The following is a 19,696-nucleotide window of genomic DNA, read 5'->3' as shown; positions in this document are numbered from 1 at the left end:
TTCTCTGTACAGGACCCTGTAGTGTCTTCAATCCTATGCGTGCAGGTGCCTACCACAGGCAGTTTTCTCCCCATTTTGTAGTAATGTAATTTTCCTATTGGCAAAAAGAGGTCACCAGCCCCTGTAGACTTAAGGGACTCAAGTCACAGGATGGGGATTTCCTCTTAATATTTTTTATTTTGTTGTTTGAACTCTTGATGCAACACTGTAGAGCAGGGTGTTCAGGACCTGCTGTGCCCAAGGGACTGATAAAGGCAAAACCTCTATTTATTCTTTGTGATTTGATGCACAGATGAAAAACTTAACACACAATAACAGAAGTTGGTCCTTAATAAATCACATCCTAGTCTTTCAGCGCTTCTGTAAGCAGACGACATCTTCAGTTTTCTAGCTCTTGTAGTTTTAACACTGCAACATCAATGATGCGTATGTCCAGAATCAGTTACAAAGACCATCAGATTCTTTTTCTCTTAGTTCATCTATTTTTCACTGTCTCTTGGTCCCAAGTGTATCTGAATGGTTACCTTCCGGCATTCTCTACTATTGCTCGTTGGAGTGCTCTCTATTGTCCCCGTGTTTTGTGGGCTGGTTGGGAGAGGGCGCCTGGGAAGGATGTGCCACTGTCGGGAGGTTGTGAGTCACTGGGATGCCTCCAGGGATGATCCCTTCCATGGCTGCAGGAAGTCCTCCTGGAGCCACGCCCACGATGCCTGGCGGATATCTGTATGTGGCACCATTGAGCTCAGGATGAATTGCTTGCTGGTCTATTACTGACCAAGGCGCTGATGTGACAAAGAATTCCTTGTTCACACAGTTTCTTAAGCTTTCTGGGATGCGACCTGTGATGGCTCGGCGGATCTCAGTGGCAGCTGCCTCCATCATCTCCAGTGACGCCTGCTCGCTGTACCAGGCAGTGTGAGGAGTGCAGATAAGATTCGGTGCATCTTTCAACGGACCCTGAGCAAAGCTAAAGGGCTCCGACTCATGCGCATCGAGAGCTGCCCCTCGTATCCTGCCCTCCTTCAGAGCTTGTGCTAAGGCTTTCTCGTCCACCAGGCCACCACGGGGTGCGTTCACAAGGAATGCTCCCTGCCTTATCTGCTTTATGGTAAAGTCATTGATGAGGTGGTGGTTATGTTCGTTGAGATTGCAGTGCAAGGAGACGCAGTCGCTCTGATACAGCAAATCCTGCAGAGTGTAGACCCTCTGCACGCCCAGGGACCGCTCGATCCCATCCTGCAACTAGGGGTCATAAAATATGACGCTGAATCCAAAGGCCTTGGCTCGAACTGCAACCGCCTGCCCCCTGCGATCAAAGCCGATGAGGCCCAGCATCTCCCCACTGATGCGGGCCGCTCCCGAGGCCACCTAGCGGATCTGCTCCAAGCTCTGAACCCGCGTGCCTTCCCGCAGTGCTTGGTACAGCCACGTATTCCTCCGGTACAGACTGAGGATGTGGCAGATGGTAGAGTCCGCTGTCCCTTCCACGGCTGCAGACGGGATGTTGCACACAGCAATTCCGAGCTCGCCGGCAGCCTTGATGTCCAAGTTATCGTAGCCACTGCCTATCCGCACGATCACTCTCAGGGCCTTGAACTTTTCTAGGTCCTCCCTGGTGAGGATGATGGTGTGGTACATCATGGCACCCACGGCTTCGTTAGAACCTTCTCGTGGATTTCCTGCATGGGCTGCGCGTCACAGAAGGCCACAGTGGCCAGGTCCTTCGGGATGGGCATCTCCACAGTGCAGTCGCGGCCGTCCAGCAGCGCCACCGGGGGTGGGAGTGCAGGGGGCCGTTCATGATCTGGGGGTGGATACCTTCACAAATTCTGTCCAATCGCTGTCTCTTGACTTTGTGCTTATCCACAAGGGCCATTCTTCATGGAACTTTGCAACTCTCAGATCAAAAGGCAAAGCAGTCCTCTAAGAACTTAGGAGAACTCTCAGGAGTCTGCGTGCAGGACGCCACTATGAACCCATTATAAATCTGCCCACAAACTCTATAGTTCACATGATGGGCTGTCCGTCTTTTTAAGGGAATACAGCTTCATTGGTTCAAAACCATTTAAGGTGATGAAACCCTCGTCCTGGACGGTCGGCGTCCACGGCGAAAGGCGCCCACCCTGGAGGCGGCGGTGGCGGCGGCTCCCGCCCCTCCCACTCCACCCTGCGGCGGTGGCGGTGGCGGCGGCTGTGCGACCCCCCCCCCCCCCCCCGCCCAGCGCGGCATGGCTCCCGGTTCGGTCCCTCGCTCCTCCGGGCCGCTCCCGAGCCACCTTAAAATGACACACGCACACAGGGACACACACACAAAAACTTAATCTCTCCAGCTCCCCACCACTCTCCCTCCCTCCCTCCCCACCCTCCCTCCGCTACCCTTCTCTCCCCACCCTACCCCTCCAGAGAAGTCTTAATGAGGGGGAAAAAAAAAAAAAAAAAGCACAAATCACATTTCCAAAATGACTGGAGATCCTGCCACCACTAGGGTTATGAAAATGGGCACAATTTTAGGCTCTGGCTATTCAGTTTTGAAGAAGTCTCAGTATCCAGGCACCTGAGTTTGCTCATCTAAGTAATACCCACCTCCTCCAGGGCTGCGACAAGGATTAGAAGTCAAGTTAGTGAAAGCACTGCATGCTGCCTAGTATGCAGTAGGTGCTTAATAAATATTTACTAAACCTGAACACATACAAGTCACAAGGGAAATAGATGGGAATAACTGCCCTCTGAAAAGCGGGGCTTTTCTACAGTGGCTTAAAGCTGACATGGCAGCATGGCAGATCCCTGGTTCTCAGAATAAATCTAGGAAAAGGAAGAGATGATCCATGGAGAAGGAATCTGAGGCCATTCTGATATAGAGGAAACCCTTGATGAACATCAATACCCACTATTCTATTATTCCTATTTTTATCCTCAGTTAAACATAGTGAATTGGCCACTGCGTTTTCCTCCTGAAATTCCACAAAATAAAGACAAAGACAGTGAAAAGAAAAGCAAAAGATATTAAATCACAAGGGGAAAAAACTAACTGTAGACACATGAGCAGACAAGAGATTTCAATTTTTTTTTTAAGACAGAGTTTTGCTCTTGTTACCCAGGCTGGAGTGCAATGGCATGATCTCGGCTCACTGCAACCTCTGCCTTCCGGGTTCGAGCGATTCTCCTGCCTCAGCCTCCCGAGTAGCTGGGATTACAGGCGTGCACCACCATGCCTGGCTAATTTTGTATTTTTAGCAGAGTCAGGGTTTCTCCATGTTGGTCAGGCTGGTCTTGGACTCCTGACCTCAGGTGATCCACCTGCCTCAGCCTCCCAAAGTGTTGGGATTACAGGCGTGAGCCACCGTGCCTGGCCTCAAAATTTTTTTAAAAGATAAAAAATACATGAAGTAGGGTTTCCTGGCAGCCACAGCCTACACTCCTATAGAGGGGATATTCTAGAAAAGTGAGCCAATATGTCTGCAGGAACCTGAAGCCACTCAGAATTTGAAAGTACCAGGGGTTGCAGAAGGCAGAACAAAGCATGGCACTGACAATGGGGTGACTGGGTCAAAGTCTGCACACAAAACTGCTGGACCTCAGTTCTCCCACATCTTCCCTTCTGTGCATGATCCAAGGAGAGACTTTGGACTTGAGGACACGAGGGGAATACACAGACCCAGGGCTGGAGGTGGAGAAGAGCAAGAGTCTGTAGAAGAAACTGTGCCACTCCCAGCTTGGCAGAAACAATGCTCAGAGTTGGTATCTCCCCTTGGTCAGGGACCAAGCTGGCTACAACTTCTCCCCACTTAGTAGCCTCAGTGGTCAACAGAAAGAATCAGTCAGAGCTCCCATGGAGTCAAATCTTAGGCAATAAAGTACATCCTACTTCTAATGCTGGGAGTAGGAATTGGGACTTTCAACTGTGTTGAAAAGGGTGCTTGGAGAAACACAAAAGTATAAATATGAAAAGCTGTAAAAAATGTCATCAGCTCACACACAGGTTACAAATTACTCACAGGTTGTTCTCCTTGGAGCCGTAGGGTTCAGAGCAACACTAGCCTTAGACACAGGCAAGAGGGGCCTTTGAAGTTTGGGCCCCACACTTTTAAAGGGTCCCACTCTGTCAACTGTTCCCTTCTTTATAGGACAAGAAGACTCCTAAGTGAAGGGGATATATATACCCAGAGCCTACAGACCCCCTCACTTCTAGACCATGCTCCGAGATGTCAGACTCCAGAACATTCTGCCTAGACAGCTCTGAACTCTTATCTTACTTCCAAGGTCTGTGTGGCCTCTTTCCAGGTCTGGCTTCCCAGGAAGAACTAGACAACCACCTGTATACTCTCGGATGGTCGGCGGGAGTGGGAGTGAAAAGGCTGCTATTTGTTGGAAGATATGACCAGAGCTTGAGCTCGGAGGTTAGGGTGTCCATGTACAAGCATGCAAGGCCCCTCTCTTTATGGGATGGAGCCAGAGGTGGGAGAAAAGGGGTGTAGGGGCCCACACTTCCTGGCCAGTCACATTTTGGCACAGAATTCCAAGTCGTCCATGAGTCCTCAACTCGAACCTGGCCATCCTGTTCATTGTGCAAGTAACTCATCATCAGAGGATGCAACGTACTTGGCTTAACAGTTTGCTGGCCTGATTTATCACTTCTAAATATTTAGACACATGATAGGCATGCCTTCATTCATACCATTTCCCCGAGCCAGACAAATGTTTGTGGTGGGCCTGGTTCAGAGCAGGTGCCTCAGAGAGACAAGGCTAGATAGGATTGCTTCCTTGCCTGGTCCCAGCTTCAAAAGTTATTCTAATCTGTTGAGGATCCTCAAAGGAAAAACTATTTTAAAATATGCGGTTTAAAATGAAAATTGCGCACAGTATTTTAACATACAATTACTCCATATTAAGCTCCTGTGGTTTCTGTGCTTTAAATTACCTCATTTATGTTCCCAACAATTCCACGAAGTGGACATGAATATTTTATTTTAATTAATGAGTAAAGTGATGCCCTCAGATCTTAAGGAACTTGTATAAAGTCATTGAAATTGCCTTAAAATAAAATCACTTTTTTTATATTGCTTAAAGAAAACTGGCTAACTTGTGATAAAAGCAGCCCCTCAAAGCAGTCACATAATATGAATATGCTAAGTCTTTAATAAGAGCAACAGCTCTCCTTCATCAGAGGCTAACATGCACCAGCCTTCTTCAGGCCTCACATCCATCCTGGGAAGAAGACATTATATAAATTGCCCAAGAATATATGGCTAGTAAAAAGCAGAGCTTAAGTCTGGATCACGTGAGGGCTCCACTGCACTCTACTACCTTTGTTGGTGAAAACAAACAAACACAGTAGAATTCAAAAGAAACTAACAGCTGAATCAAAGCATACTTGGTCAAAGAGCCACTCAATACAAACTAAATACCTTTCCAGCTTTCTACAGGAGAGAAACAGGCAGTGTTCCTGGGAGGCTGCAAGTATGGCTCATAAGAATGTCTGGAATTATCTAATCTAAGCTTTCTAAAGCCATCTATTATTGGTTGTTAAAATTATAGCATGTTCTGCTGTCTCCTCATGTTATCATCTCCTTACTTCCTGTGCAATCTGAAGCAGAGGTGTTATTCCTGTTTATGAGGTGAAGACACCATAACTCAGAAAGCCCTACCCTAGAAATACCAGACTCAGGACCCTAGAGCTTCGTAGCCAATAGTCTCATAGCATCCTGCCATCTTTTATGATGTATACAAAAAAATAGAAACCACAGGGAGAATGGCCTGTTCAAGTGACCTTTACTAGACTATGATATCACTCCCCACCCCCAGACAGATAGCACACATGAGGTAGCACAGGTCAATCTTAGCAGACCTGGTTCCTTACCTGTTAGGATAAGACTTAACGCCTAGAATTTCATGATTATTACACTAGTTACTGCACGAAAAAATGCTCAAGACAGAGCAGAAAGCATGAAGGGTAAGGTATTGTTGTTGATTTTATTAGGGAAGTGAAACTCTTATACTTATCCTTAATTCAAAATAATTACCAGGTTTCAGGAACATGGAGCTTCCCACTATGAATCCCTAATCCAAACCTAGATCACAAAACCCAGAAACAGGAAAGCACTGGACAGAGGAACACAGTAAAACTGCGAAGCTGGTTACCTGAATCGTTTTCTCTTCTGCCTCCAATGGACTTGGAAATAAAGTTCAGCATTAATGATGATGTTGCATTTAATAAAACACTGGTTTCATGACTCCTGGGATACTGCGTGGGCAATACTTCCCCTCTACCCCCCCAGAGAAAATGAAGGCAAAGAATCCAATTTGAACTCCCTGGGAGAATGGCAGGAAGGCTAAGCTACATTTGGCACTGGAGAACTTTCCCTATAAAACAAGGACACTGGTTATACCAGTTTCACGGGGGTACAGTTGTAAGATACCAGCATAGGGCATTTATAGATTTGAAATCCATGGTTTTCCATACCTATGCTATACCAGCAGCTTTGGTATAGAAGCCCATAGGTCCTATGGGCTAGCCAAGCTTCACATTTCTCAAATAGCTTTGGAGACATATTTTAGTTGGGTGGAGAATTCATTCAGAGGAGGAAGGGAAGTGTGGAAAGGCACTGTCGTTTGTTACACTTACTATTTCCATCCTGTTATGGGAGCAGTTTCCCCTATGCTCCAGGGTTCCATAGGAGCAGACCTAGACTGCAAAGTGTGGTTACAGACAGAAAGATCCATGCCTTTCCATATTGGGAAGCATCAACTAATTGTATCCTTAGGAAGTCTGTCTCTATAGCAGTTATACTGCCCTGCCCTGCTTGAGAAAAGCAAAGCCAACCAGTTTTTCTGCAGGCAAGTGGAAAGTCAGAGAGGAGAGCAAGTCCCTTCTATAAGCCAGAAATGGTGGGAGGGGGGCGCTAGAAATCGCTAGGAAAGAGGTCTAGTGTCCCGAAGAAATCTAGGGCAGCTGCTTAATGTAAGAATGGTCCCTGGGGTGGGAATGTGGGGAGAAGGAAAAGCAATGAAAAGCCCACTAGAACCTTAATTGAGGAAGACATCAGAACGCTTCTCACCTAAGCTCTACACCTTCTATATTTGAAACAGGTATTTGCCAGCCAGTATAGTACAAAGTGTATAAATTGGGCACCAAATGGACCTGATTTTGAATTCTCCTTTTATGACTTCCCACCTGAACAACCTTGAATAAGTCTCAGTTTCCACCTTTGCAGTATGCAAACAGTGGGAACTACTCCCTAAGACTGTTAACCAATACCAGTTCCCTCTCCATCTAGTCCCAGGGTGGCTGGGTTATATTGTTGACCTATTAACTGGAATAAAAGGGGAAAAAGGAGAGGACAAGATATATTAGAGGAAATCAAGAATGATTTTATGGTTGTCAAAAGCTTTTAGGTTCCTAGAGACAATTTGACTTTCCTGGGCCTTTGCCCTGGGAAAAAAATTAAAGAGGTTTCAATGCTCGTGTGCATTCCCACATTACATAGGGGAGCTGCCACTCACCAGAGTTTGTTTGGGTAACCTCAGAAAGAGGCCACGGAGACAAATCTCCTCCCAGCCTCTGGCAGACATATAATCTGGAGTTATTTATGCCAGCATTCCTTCCCCAATAAAAAACTCTCTGACCTGGCTTGAATTTTTCTTGACGCTTTCAATTAAGGAAATAAAACCAACCCTGTCCTATACATGGTTAGGTCTGGCAAAAATGGACTCAGCTAATTATAAATTTGGTCCTGGCTGTTTTCTTAAGATGCCCTACAGGCCTGGGTGTGAGTGGTTATAAAAATGAATGAGTACAATTATTTTGCAAACCAGCCTAACAGTTTAGTTCACATTGCTTCTCTTGTCTTTCCTCATCAAATCAAGCATTTGAATTGCAGAGAATTATCTTCCACATGTAAGAAAACATATTTCTAAGCATTGCAAAACTGGTTCCTTGCTGTATTCTGATGCATTATCATTTGGTTGAAGTCACATATCTGTCTATGGAACATGACGAGGACAAGGGAGAACGGTGCTCACATTAGGTTCTCTTCAAAGTGACATGCAGTTAGAAAACATCCACTTACCCCTACTGCAGCCAAGGCTACTAGTGCTTAAATGCTATACCACTGAAAAAGTAAGGGGAGACATCAATTTTTTTTAATAAATGAATCTGAAGTACCACCGAATATAGAAAAAAACCGTATCTATTGTTCACCAGGTCGGAGAGTAGTTCTTTCCTCATCTAACTCAACACGTTCACCCTGAAGGATTTCATCTGTTCCTGGGATGCAAGTCACCCTCTCCAGTCCAGATTTCCCTCTTGATATTTGAATTTGCATGTTCACTTTTCACCAGTCTCTCCTCTTTCATGGTTTAGAAATGCAAACCACCAAATTTGGTCAACTCTACTAGGTGTCTTTCAGATTTAGCTTCCTCTCTCTCCTCACTGATATGCCGCTTGTTCAGGCCACCATTATCTCCAGCCTCCATGACTAAAACACCTGCCCTGTTCCTGTCTAATTTTCATACTTCCTGCTAGAGAAACGTTTTCTAAAACACTTTCAATGCCTTTATATTGTCTTCAGTATGATATTAAAACTCCTTAAATGGCATAATTGGCTAAGATGTTATGTAGCAGCCTAGGTTCTAGTTCTATGAACGTTCACTACCTCTTCTACCTAGGTTGGCCACTTCAAATACAGCCCCTCTCCCCTCCAGCCTTGGAAGATGAGTAAGAGCTCAGCTTTGGAGACAGACAGGCTGGGACCACAGCCCACCTTAGCTACTTGGTGCCTGTGCAATGTTGGGAGTCACTAAATGTCTCTATCTGTAAGATGAGGATAATGGTAATGGTAATGCCCTTCTCCTATCACTGTGAGGAGTAAATGAGATAATGGGTGCCAAGCACTCAGCACAGGCCTGGCATATAGTAAGCACTCAGTCAATGCTGGCTACTATTTCTTTTTTTCTTTTTTTTTGAGATGGAGTTTCGCTCTTGTTGCCCAGGCTGAAGTGCAATGGCACGATCTCTGCTCACTGCAACCTTCGCCTCCTGGGTTCAAGCGATTCTCCTGCCTCAGCCTCCTGAGTAACTGGGATTACAAGCATGGGCCACCATGCCCGGCTAATTTTTTTGTATTTTTAGTAGAGACGGGGTTTCTCCATGTTGGTCAGGCTGGTCTTGAACTCCCAACCTCAGGTGATCCACCCACCTCGGACTCCCAAATTGTTGGGATTACAGGTGTGAGCCACCGCACTCGGCTGCTGGCTATTTCAAGGCTATTACTCAAGGTTATCTATACCTGCTGTACTCAGGGTCCCCATAATCACACCAAATTTTATAAAGAGATGCCTCCTTTGAGAGGGTGAATTACAAAAGGCTTCTTTATCTGGGCTGCAGACAGTGCTTGGCATCCCCACTTGTGCCAGACTCCTACTCATCTTCTGGAATTCCCCCCAGATTTACTCTTGCCTTCTTTTACTCACCCAAACTCAATATGGCACCCCCCCCTCTTGCTTTCAGTTCCTTGTTCACCCAGCAATATGACACTTACGACACTTATTCTCCATGGTGCTTCTCCTGACTACTTATCCCCATCTCTCTCCCTACCCATCTCCTATTTATGCTGGGTTCCTAAAAGCCAGGGACTGACTCAGTCTTGTTCACAGTTATATCACTCATGTCTTTGCACAATAGATATTCATTAAATATTTACCAAATTAATGATTATCATCCTTCTTTCTCCAAATAACTCTTACAAACCTAAATTTCCTGTCACTCTACCATCAAACAAGTGGTTTGCTCTATTTTGGTGACATTCATACTTTCTTTCTCCATCACCTGCATTTTTACTTCTACTCCCCCCAAAGCCCTACACACACCCCCCTGAAATCCCTGGTGCTAGATGGACCATCCAACTCTATTTTTGTTTCCACCGAATATTTTTGAGCACCTACTGGTGTCCTCGCACAAGATTGGACGTAAAACCTAAAACCATAAAAACCCTAGAAGACAACCTAGGCAATACCATTCAGGACATAGGCATGGGCAAGGACTTCATGACTAAAACACCAAAAGCAATGGCAACAAAAGCCAAAATTGACAAATGGGATCTAATTAAACTAAACAGCTTCTGCACAGCAAAAGAAACTATCATCAGAGTAAATAGGCAACCTACAGAATGGGAGAAAATTTTTGCAGTCTATCCATCTGGCAAAGGGCTAATATCCAGAATCTACAAGGAACTTAAATTTACAAGAAAAAAAACAAACAACCCCATCAAAAAGTGGGTGAAGGATATGAACAGCCACTTCTCAAAAGAAGACTCTAATGCAGCCAACAAACGTGAAAAAAAGCTCATCATCACTGGTCATCAGAGAAATGCAAATCAAAACCACAATGAGATACCATCTCATGCCAGTTAGAATGGCAATCATTGAAAAGTCAGGAGACAACAGAGATGCTGGAGAGGATGTGGAGAAACAGGAACACTTTTACACTGTTGGTAGGAGTGTAAATTAGTTCAACCATTGTGGAAGACAATGTGGCGATTCCTCAAGGATCTAGAACCAGAAATACCATTTGAACCAGCAATCCCATTACTGGGTATATACCCAAAGGATTATAAATCATTCTACTATAAAGACACATGCACACGTATGTTTATTGTGGCACTATTCACAATAGCAAAGACTTGGAACCAACTCAAATGCCCAGCAATGAGAGACTGGATAAAGAAAATGTGCCACATATACACCATGGAATACTATGCAGCCATAAAAAAAAGATGAGTTCATATCCTTTGTAGGGACATGGATGAAGCTGGAAACCATCATTCTCAGCAAACTAACACAGGAACAGAAAACCAAACACCACATGTTCTCACTCATAAGTGGGAGCTGAACAAGGAGAACACACGGACACAGGGAGGGGAACATCACACCAGGGCCTGTTGAGGGGTGGGGGGATGGGGGAGGGATAGTATTAGGAGAAATACTTAATGTAGATGACGGGTTGATAGGTGCAGCAAACCACCATGGCACATGTATACCTATGTAACAAACCTGCACATTCTGCACATGTATCTCAGAACTTAAAGTATAATTTAAAAAAATACTCAGAGAAGTTCCAAATCCTATATATAAATAAATACAAATCTTATATAGAAATAGGATTTGGAACTATATACATGTATATAAACATAAAAATGTATGTTTATATATGTCCATAAAGAGTGAAACAATTAAACTTCTTCTGTAAAAAAAAGAGTAGGGATAAAAAGGCATATAAGGCAAAGTCATTGCCCTCAAATTGTTTACAGTAAAATGGGGAAGGCAGGTGTATACATAAATAAGTATAATTCCATGTAGTTTGTACTGCATTAGAAGTATATATGAAGTATACAGTCAGCACAAAAAGATCAAGAGTTCTGAGTAGAAGGTCAAGAATTGTAGCACAGAAGACACAATCTTCTGGCTCACCCTATTGAGAAGAGGTGATATTTACCAATGAATGGAAGAATAGGAGTTCACTAGGCAGCGAGATAGGAAAAGGCATTACAGGCAGAGGAAACCCCATGTATAAAAAGTCACACAAGCACAAAATAGCAGGGTGCAGTCAGGGAAAGCAACTAATTCAATATGGCAGGGAATGTGAGAGGGAGTGGAGGGAACGAGGAAGGCTAGAGAACAGGAAGGGTCTGATGACAAAGGGAAGAAGCTTGCCCTGAGTGCTGCAGCATTTTAATTAGAGGATGTTAAAGCAAAGGAGGAGATTCTGGCAGCTGTGTGGAAGACGGACTGGGATGTGGGAGCAGGTAGACAAAGAGACATCCTAAGGAAACTGAGGCCCACTGCTAACACAGTTCTCAGTGTGCTTAAGATGATTTAACCTTGTAGAAAATACTGCCAGGAGGATATTTTCTAAGGAATTTGTTTACCAAAGAATCTGAACCCAATGATGAACCAATCTTTCACTAACAAAGCTAGAGAACTCAGAACCATCTAAGTTGGCAAGTGTTAAAACACTGGAAAGCAAATGTGGCAACAGCACTTTCCTATTTGACCATAATCAACATCAATGTGGAAAGAAAACAAACCTGACAGCCAAGTGAGGAAAACACACAGTGGGTTTCTTTGCTTTCTCTCCAGGACACTGTCAGTACACAGAGCATTTAGAACAGCTGATTTGATCGTTGTGAAAATCTACCTGTGTGCCTCTCTCTCTCTCTCTCTCTCTGAATGCAATTAGAGAAGAGAGCTTCATTCACACTGTGTCTAAAAATAGATGATGGCGGAGTTCACAGACTGACAGCTGCATTCTCATACAGTAACCAGGAAAGGAAAGGGATGGCTAATTTAACAACTTCCAAAACAAACAGTGCAGAGGGAGTCCAGGATAAAGAGAAAACACACAGGTCAGTTCTTCAAAGAGCTGGAAGAGGGATGGGGTCGCTCCATGGCAGTTTATTAGTCCTCCCAAAATCCCGACGAAACCAGCTAAGTATTTTGCCCAGATCTACCCAGAGTCCTTCAGACAAGAGCTCTGGCAGATGAACCGCTACAGAGATTCAGGCAATATCAGGCAGCAGAGCCAGGACTTTCCCTGCTGACTTCTTCATACATCCCCTGGACATAACTAAGCTAAGAAGAGTCATGACGTTTTTCCAGGCAAGATAAATAAATGAGTTTTTTTCCCCCTTCACCATATCTAAATTATACTCTGCCTAGCCTGGGGCATTTAAAAAAAAGTTATCCAGGAAATAAACATGCATCATTAAGGGGCAGAAACCAGGTGTCTAAAAGAAGCAAACCATTTCTTTCCCTCCCCTCAGTCCTCGAATGTTTTCCGTTTTCCTCCTCAGTCTGCCTTGCCCAGGGAAGGGATTATGTTGGGCTTCAAAAGAAACAAGGGAATAATGCCTGTGGACGGGTAGCAGATTCTCTCTGCAGCTCTCCCACAGCTCCATGTTGGCTCTCAGAGCTGCTGCCAGCCAGCTAAATGTCAGATCACGGCACCCCAACATTCCCTCACCGCATACCTCCATCGCCCTGGTGACTAAGCTGTTTCAACAGCTGTGTTATTGCTGGAGTCAGGCCAGTGTTATTCACACGGAGTATTTGTTTCATATGGCTTATGTGGGGAATTATTGCACTCAGCTTTGGGGTTCTATTTGAAGATAAGGTCCTTCCCTTGATCAATCAGCCAGGACATTCCTCGAGTTGGGCTCCAGGAGACAATGGGACAATATTCTACTGCCATCCAGGGTTCCAGATAATGGACAGATTCATAATACTATAAAGAAGGTGGATGAAGTATATGTGTGTGTGACAGAATGGGAAGCACAATGGAAAAACCATGACCCTTGGTGGAGCCGCGGAAGAACTCTGCTGCTCCTCCCTCAATAAAAGCCACCCACAACACAAGAGTGTTAAGCTGGACTCCCTTTCTGCTCTTCTTCTCCAGCCATCGCCCTCAGCCTTTCCCTTAAAATCATTGCTCTTTCCTTTCGGGTCACGCTAGCATTGTTGCGGTGGTCTCTACGTGCATCACTCCACACACCTGCCCCTGAATGCCGTCTCCTCCCTCAGCCCTTGGCTTCTCCTATCTCATCAAATGGTTTATGACCATTGATGTTCCTATCATGTAGGAAGCAAGTTGGGCCTGTTGGCCTGGTGACCTCCTCCACTACTCCACATCCTCTTCTGAGTGTGAGTAAGATAGGGGCTGCGTTACTAACTGCTGAGTTAATCAACCCAAACTCCCTTAAATGGAGGGACAACTGGGAAAAGGAAAAGGCATTACATCCATGAGCCTTAGGTCCTGTAGGTGGGACTAATTTCTATTTCTAGCTCATTCTAGGCTGAATCTCCATCAAAGATGCCAACTGGCCTGTTCTCCCTCCAAAGTTCTTCTCACCAAGAGCAATCGGGCACCATTTTCTGATGCTGAAAAGATCTCAGAAATGTGTTTTCTTACAAATGAAGTATTTTTAAAAGAAATAAAACAATGATTCCTAAGAGCTCACATTTTTTACTGCCTACTATGTGTAGACATTTTCACCCATGCAGATGCCAGCCAGATAGAAACCATCACAGGCAATTTCAAAGTGAGGAAACTGAGGCCCATGGCCATGCTACCAATGTGAGAGGGAGGCAAAATGAGAACCCAGGTTTGCCTGACTCAGCAGCTCAAGTACTTTCCCCTTATGTCTCTCAGTCATGGGGTAGGAAAGTTAGGAGACTCGCTTCTTGCTCTAAAAAGGCCATTATTTAGCCATACAATTTGAGTAAGTCACTTTACATAATGTATTATTTCATGAAATACTACAGTTGGATCATAGGCTTACTGAGATCCTTTCTAGTTCTAATATTTCATGAATGTAGAAATCTAAAACACCTCTAGCTGTTTACTGCCTTCTATACTTAAGGCACTGAGGCCAAAACAAAGAACTATAAAACCATTCCTGTCCTCGGGGCACTTATAATGGAGTTTGAGTGACAAAGAATAACAACTTGAGTTTGACTAATGGAAGAGTTAAACAATTAACAAATACAAAAATACCAGAGAACCAGACTACAGGGCAGTGCTTGAGAAATATCACCGCATACCAGCATAACTATACAAGGATAAAAGTAGATTTCAACAATGGTAACACCCCTAACCCCAAAAATACATTTGTGCTGCCAGCAGAAAGAGAAGAAGAGACAGAAAGTGCTTGCAGGAAAAGCCAGCTACTAGAAGGGATCCCGTCTCTTTCACAGGAAAGCTTTGTTTCTGACAAGTTTCGTAAAGGAAAAAGTAGGCTAGAACAAGCTTTTTAATTTCCAACCCACCTTTTCTTCATTCCCATGAATGAGGAGGGGATACAAATGAGAGCAGGCAGCCACGAACAAAAATAATATGGCTGGTGGTTCCTGACCTCTTGGATTCCTGCCAACAGAGAAGCCTGAGAGGCAACATTTAATTGTGGAAAAACCAGCCTAGCTCTCCTCTTATCTTTTTCCTCTGTGACTTAAACCCACAATTACTGGCAACCCCTAGATTCCGAGTCACCCAGCTGGTGGTGGCAGCAATGGCTGTGTCTGTAGCTGAAAAGCAAAAGGGAGTCAGATTTTACCTGTCTCCGAAGCCAGCCCTGTGAGCACAGCCCTAACCCAGCTTGATGACTTCTCCCATTAAAAGGTTCACAGATGCCCTCCCGTTGGGAAAACCACCAAGTGAGAAGTCCAGATGTGAAAAAAAGAAACACAATTTTCAGCCACTGTACAATTCAAAGGACAAGCTACGAGTCTCAAATCCTGAATTCCACATTTTATTTCAGCACTAGAGACATGATGTTCAATTCCTTTTCTTAAGGATCAAACTCCAAATTTCTTAGCTGGTCATCAAGGCAACTCACCTACCAGCCCCTCTGTCTTTCAGCAGCTCATCTTTTTTCTCTAATATGGACACTTTTCTACAGCCCAACAAATGGGCTTACCGTCCTTTGCACATATGTTATTTCAAAGCATTTCATGATGGAAAAATATGGTCTTAGTCCTCACTTTCTTACCTAGAAATCACTTTGGAGAAGTCACTTAACTTCCATAATTTCATACTTGTTTAAATTTAAAACTTGTTCTCCAGTAATAGCCTCACAGAGAACAGTAAAGATTTAACCTTGAACATCTAGCATTGAGCCTGCATAGGAGATACATAATCAACGTTTCCTTCTCTATACCTAATGCCTTTGCTGAGTTACCTTCATCCAAAAGAATGTTCCCATTGCTAACTCTTGTCCTGATCTTTCCTTACCACTCTTCTGCTCCAAGAGGTTGTCTCCCATACACCTCTGCTCCCATCTTAATATTCTTCCATTTCAAAATATTTTAATTTACATGTTGCTATGTTTATAGTCAAATATAATTAAATCATGCCTGTGGGCACATTCTCCTAAGGATGCTAAGAATTTCCCACATCTTCTATTTTAGGACTTTCTCCAATTGCTTCAGTGCTGATCAGCATGCATTTTGGTACTCATGGGGCGTACCCTCATTGGGATTCATAAACCTCTGAATTCCATGGGTGAGCTTCAGGGCTTCCATTGAAATATGAATACTAAATGTGCAAATGGGGTCTATGCATATATGTCTCCCAAGGTTAAAGTCCTTGACCTGAAGTTAATAACCACTGTCCGGAAGTAATGAAAGGCCTGTGGCTAACATCCACGGGGTCCTTGTGCTGAACACTCAGCCCTGCCACCTATGTTTCTGGGCTTCTATGCTGTCTCTGGAACACAATTCCTCCTTTCTATTCAAGTCCAAGAATAATAACTACTCACTCTTATTTATTTATTTAGAGACAGAATCTCAACCAGGCAGGAGTGCAGTGGCGCAACCTTCTGGGCCCAAGCAGTCCTCCTACCTCAGCCTCCCAAGCAGCTAGGACTACAGGGGCACACCACCACATCCTGATAATTTTTGTATTTTTTGTAGAGACAGGGTTTCACCATGTTGCTCAGGCTGGTCTCGAACTCCTGGGCTCAAGTGATCTGCCCGCCTGGGCCTCCCAAAGTGCTGGGATTACAGGTGTGAGCCACTGCGCCCAGCCAACTATTCACTTATAGTGAGCATTTACTATATGTATCCAGCACTTACTATGTAAAAGCCTCACATACACTATTCTAGTTTAATCCTTACAACAACCCTATAAAGGTAGTACTACTATTCTCTCTATTTTATAAGTGAGGAAAATGAAGTACAAGGAAGTTTCAAAAACTTCCTTGCCAAGGGTTGCATAATTTATAAGCAGCAGGCCAAACACTCATAATTTATGATTCAGCCCAAACACTCTGGCTTGAAAGTACTTAACCCAGTGCTGGAGTTGTCTCTCCAAGCTCTTTCACTTTCCAGAAAAAAATAAGACTGCCCTTGGCTGTTTCTTTGCCTTCACATTGTAAGTGATCACAGATTCCAACATCTTTAAAACCCCACCTTTGACTCAATCAAAACATTTCCTTTACCGTGAGTTAATCATTTCCCCTTCTATGTTTATGGACTCCTTTGGGTACTTAATGCACTGAACACGCTGGTGTAATTTTTTAATTCTCTCTCCATGAATTGGACTGTGAGCTCCTAATTATTTTGAGTACACATGGAATATTTACTGTGCCTGGAATTGTGCTAAGGATATAACAATGAACAACACAGTATCCCTGCCTTTAAATAATTCACTCTTAGGCCAGGAGAGGTGGCTTACGCCTGTAATCCCAGCACTTTGGGACTTTGGGAGGCCGAGGTGGGCAGATCACAAGGTCAGGAGTTTGAGATCAGCCTGACTAACATTGTAAAACCCCATCTCTACTAAAAATACAAAATTAGCTGGGCATGGTGGCACACGCCTGTAATCCCAGTTACTCAGGAGGCTGAGACAGGAGAATCACTTGAACCCAGGAGGCGGAGGTTGCAGTGAGCCAAGATCACGCCACTGCACTCCAACCTAAGCAACAGATCGAGACTACGTTTCAAAAAAAAAAAAAGAGAAAACTAAACAAAAGAGGGTTATGATGGTTTCTGAAATTACATTATGAAGAATAAGGACTTATCTTTATTTCTTAAATCCTGAACAAAATACTAGCATGTAGTACAAGTCCCAATAATGCCTATCAAATGAATGAATGAAATTGGGAAAGGGTTTTCAGATGCTGAACTGCTAAACTGAAAGATCTACCATCCCATCATGAAACTCTTTGAGGTTATTTATACACTGACTCACCTAAAAACTGCTTCCTGTGTTGGTGTCTATGATACATTTTTTAATGTCAGACTAAAAATACACTTCCAGTACACCAACCCTGTCTGCCTACCTAAGGAGGAGAAATGAACACAAGGTCGCATGTAACAAAATAAAAGAAAATTCACTCATTTCAACACTGAGCTCACCCTCTAACAAGAGCATGTGTCTTGATTGAGCACTATCTTCTAGAATGGTTTTCACTTGAGGGTCTCTGAAGTCATCTATTTACAAAACCAAAGGGATACCAATGAGATTTTTTTATAAAGGCAGAGAATCTTAAGTGAGTCACGGACTCTCAACTTCAGAGAGTTAGAGTATATGGGACCTTAGGGGTCATCTAGTATAATTTCCCACTCAGAACAGGAAGCACTCCATAGCCCTATCAATAGACTCATGGTGGGATCAAGGCACTGGAGTCCTAACATCATGTACACTCATAGCCTCTCGACTTCCCAGCTGGGAGACTGGCAAATCATGTAAACTCTCATCCTCAGTGTCCTCACTCTGCCAGATATAATTGTTCAGATGATCAGATGAAATAAACGTTGTCTTAATCAGCGAACATTTGTTTGCAAGTAACAGGACTTCACCCCCACTAACTTAACCAGAATCAGTTGGAGGGATACAGGAGTGCTTTAGGAAAATCAAGCGCAGAAAACGTTGAGAAGCTGGAGGGTCTGAAACCAGGAATAGAAAGCTGTCAGGAGGAAAGTCAACTCTTATAGTCTATTGTAATTATACTAATAGTCTTCATCTCCATTTCCTCTTTGCATCTGGTCTTCCCACTCTGCCAGCCAACAATCACGGCTTCTCTGTGCATGTGTAGAATGATGACTGCCCAGGTGGCTCTCATGGCTTTTCAGTTTAAGTGCTAATAAAGGTAGATCTCGAATTACTGAAACGCAATTTCTTATGAGAATTTGATTGCTTCTCCTTTGGCCAAGGGACCACTGCTAGTCTGATCAGTTATGGCTTGGGGACTGATCATATGGCCAGTTGCCCATTCAGTAGAGGTGGTGGAACATGCTGAGGGAGGGGGAAGTTAAGGCCAAGTTCGGGCCAAGCAAATGACTGGCAACAAAGACAAGCAACAGCATCTCTAGTGCGATGGTACTTTGTAAAGAAAGCACTGCTCCGTGCCAGCTATCACTGTGGCCATCTTTATGATCCTCACCAACCATCTTCTGCTTGACCACTACCAGTAACAGGCTGCTCACTACTGGTAGAGGCAACCTTTTCATCGGCAAACAACTTCAGCTATTAGAACTCTTTTCCATGTGACAGCAACTTAAGATACTAAACTGAAATATTTGTAATCTTCTTCCAAGCCTTTTCTTTAATGAAGGCATAATCTTGCTTGTTAGGTCAAGCCTGGGCTTTTCTTTCTAGTCAAAATATGAATAATGGGCAAAGCAAGATGTTGAGGAAAAGCTGAGTGTTGGGAGGGAAACTGAGGCAGGGTTTGCATAATGTCCTCGGGAATGTGTCTAGACTTGCTGGCTCCTTACTTCTAGCCCTCCTAGGCTCCTAGGCTCCTATTCCCATTATATCAAGTAGCAGAACATGTTCCACATGAATGCTAAACCATCACAGCTGTAGATCATACGCCTGCTCTTTTGACCTCCACATTTTCACCACCTGTTTCTTTGTTGGATTACCAATAAATAGCGTGGGCTCCCAGAGCTTGGGGACTTCGCAGCCTCCGTACACTAGTGATGGCCCCTCGGTGTCCCAACTTTCTCTCTCAAACTGTCTTTTTCTCAATCCTTTGACTCTGCTGGACTGTCACCCCCACAACCCGGTGTTGGGTCTGATCACCCCAACACAAGAGAGATAGATTCACTATGCAATTATTTTAGCAAACAACCTAGACCAGAACAACAAAGCCAGAACCTCTTCTTCCTATAAAGAATTACTACTATCTCTCTACTAATACCA

At 44.1% G+C, this 19,696-nt stretch overlaps 1 protein-coding gene and 1 pseudogene across 2 annotated transcripts in view; both read right to left on the bottom strand.

Annotated features, from left to right (window-relative positions):
- WLS (Wnt ligand secretion mediator) overlaps nucleotides 1–19,696 on the bottom strand; it is a 134,380-nt gene that overhangs the window by 62,954 nt on the left and 51,730 nt on the right. The window lies entirely within an intron of this gene.
- Nucleotides 424–2,153, bottom strand: LOC129033988 (C-terminal-binding protein 2-like; annotated as a pseudogene).

This window comes from Pongo pygmaeus, chromosome 1 (assembly GCF_028885625.2).
Source record: "Pongo pygmaeus isolate AG05252 chromosome 1, NHGRI_mPonPyg2-v2.0_pri, whole genome shotgun sequence".
Classification (NCBI taxonomy): Eukaryota; Metazoa; Chordata; class Mammalia; order Primates; family Hominidae; genus Pongo; species Pongo pygmaeus.
This window is presented reverse-complemented; position numbering and strand designations above follow the sequence as displayed.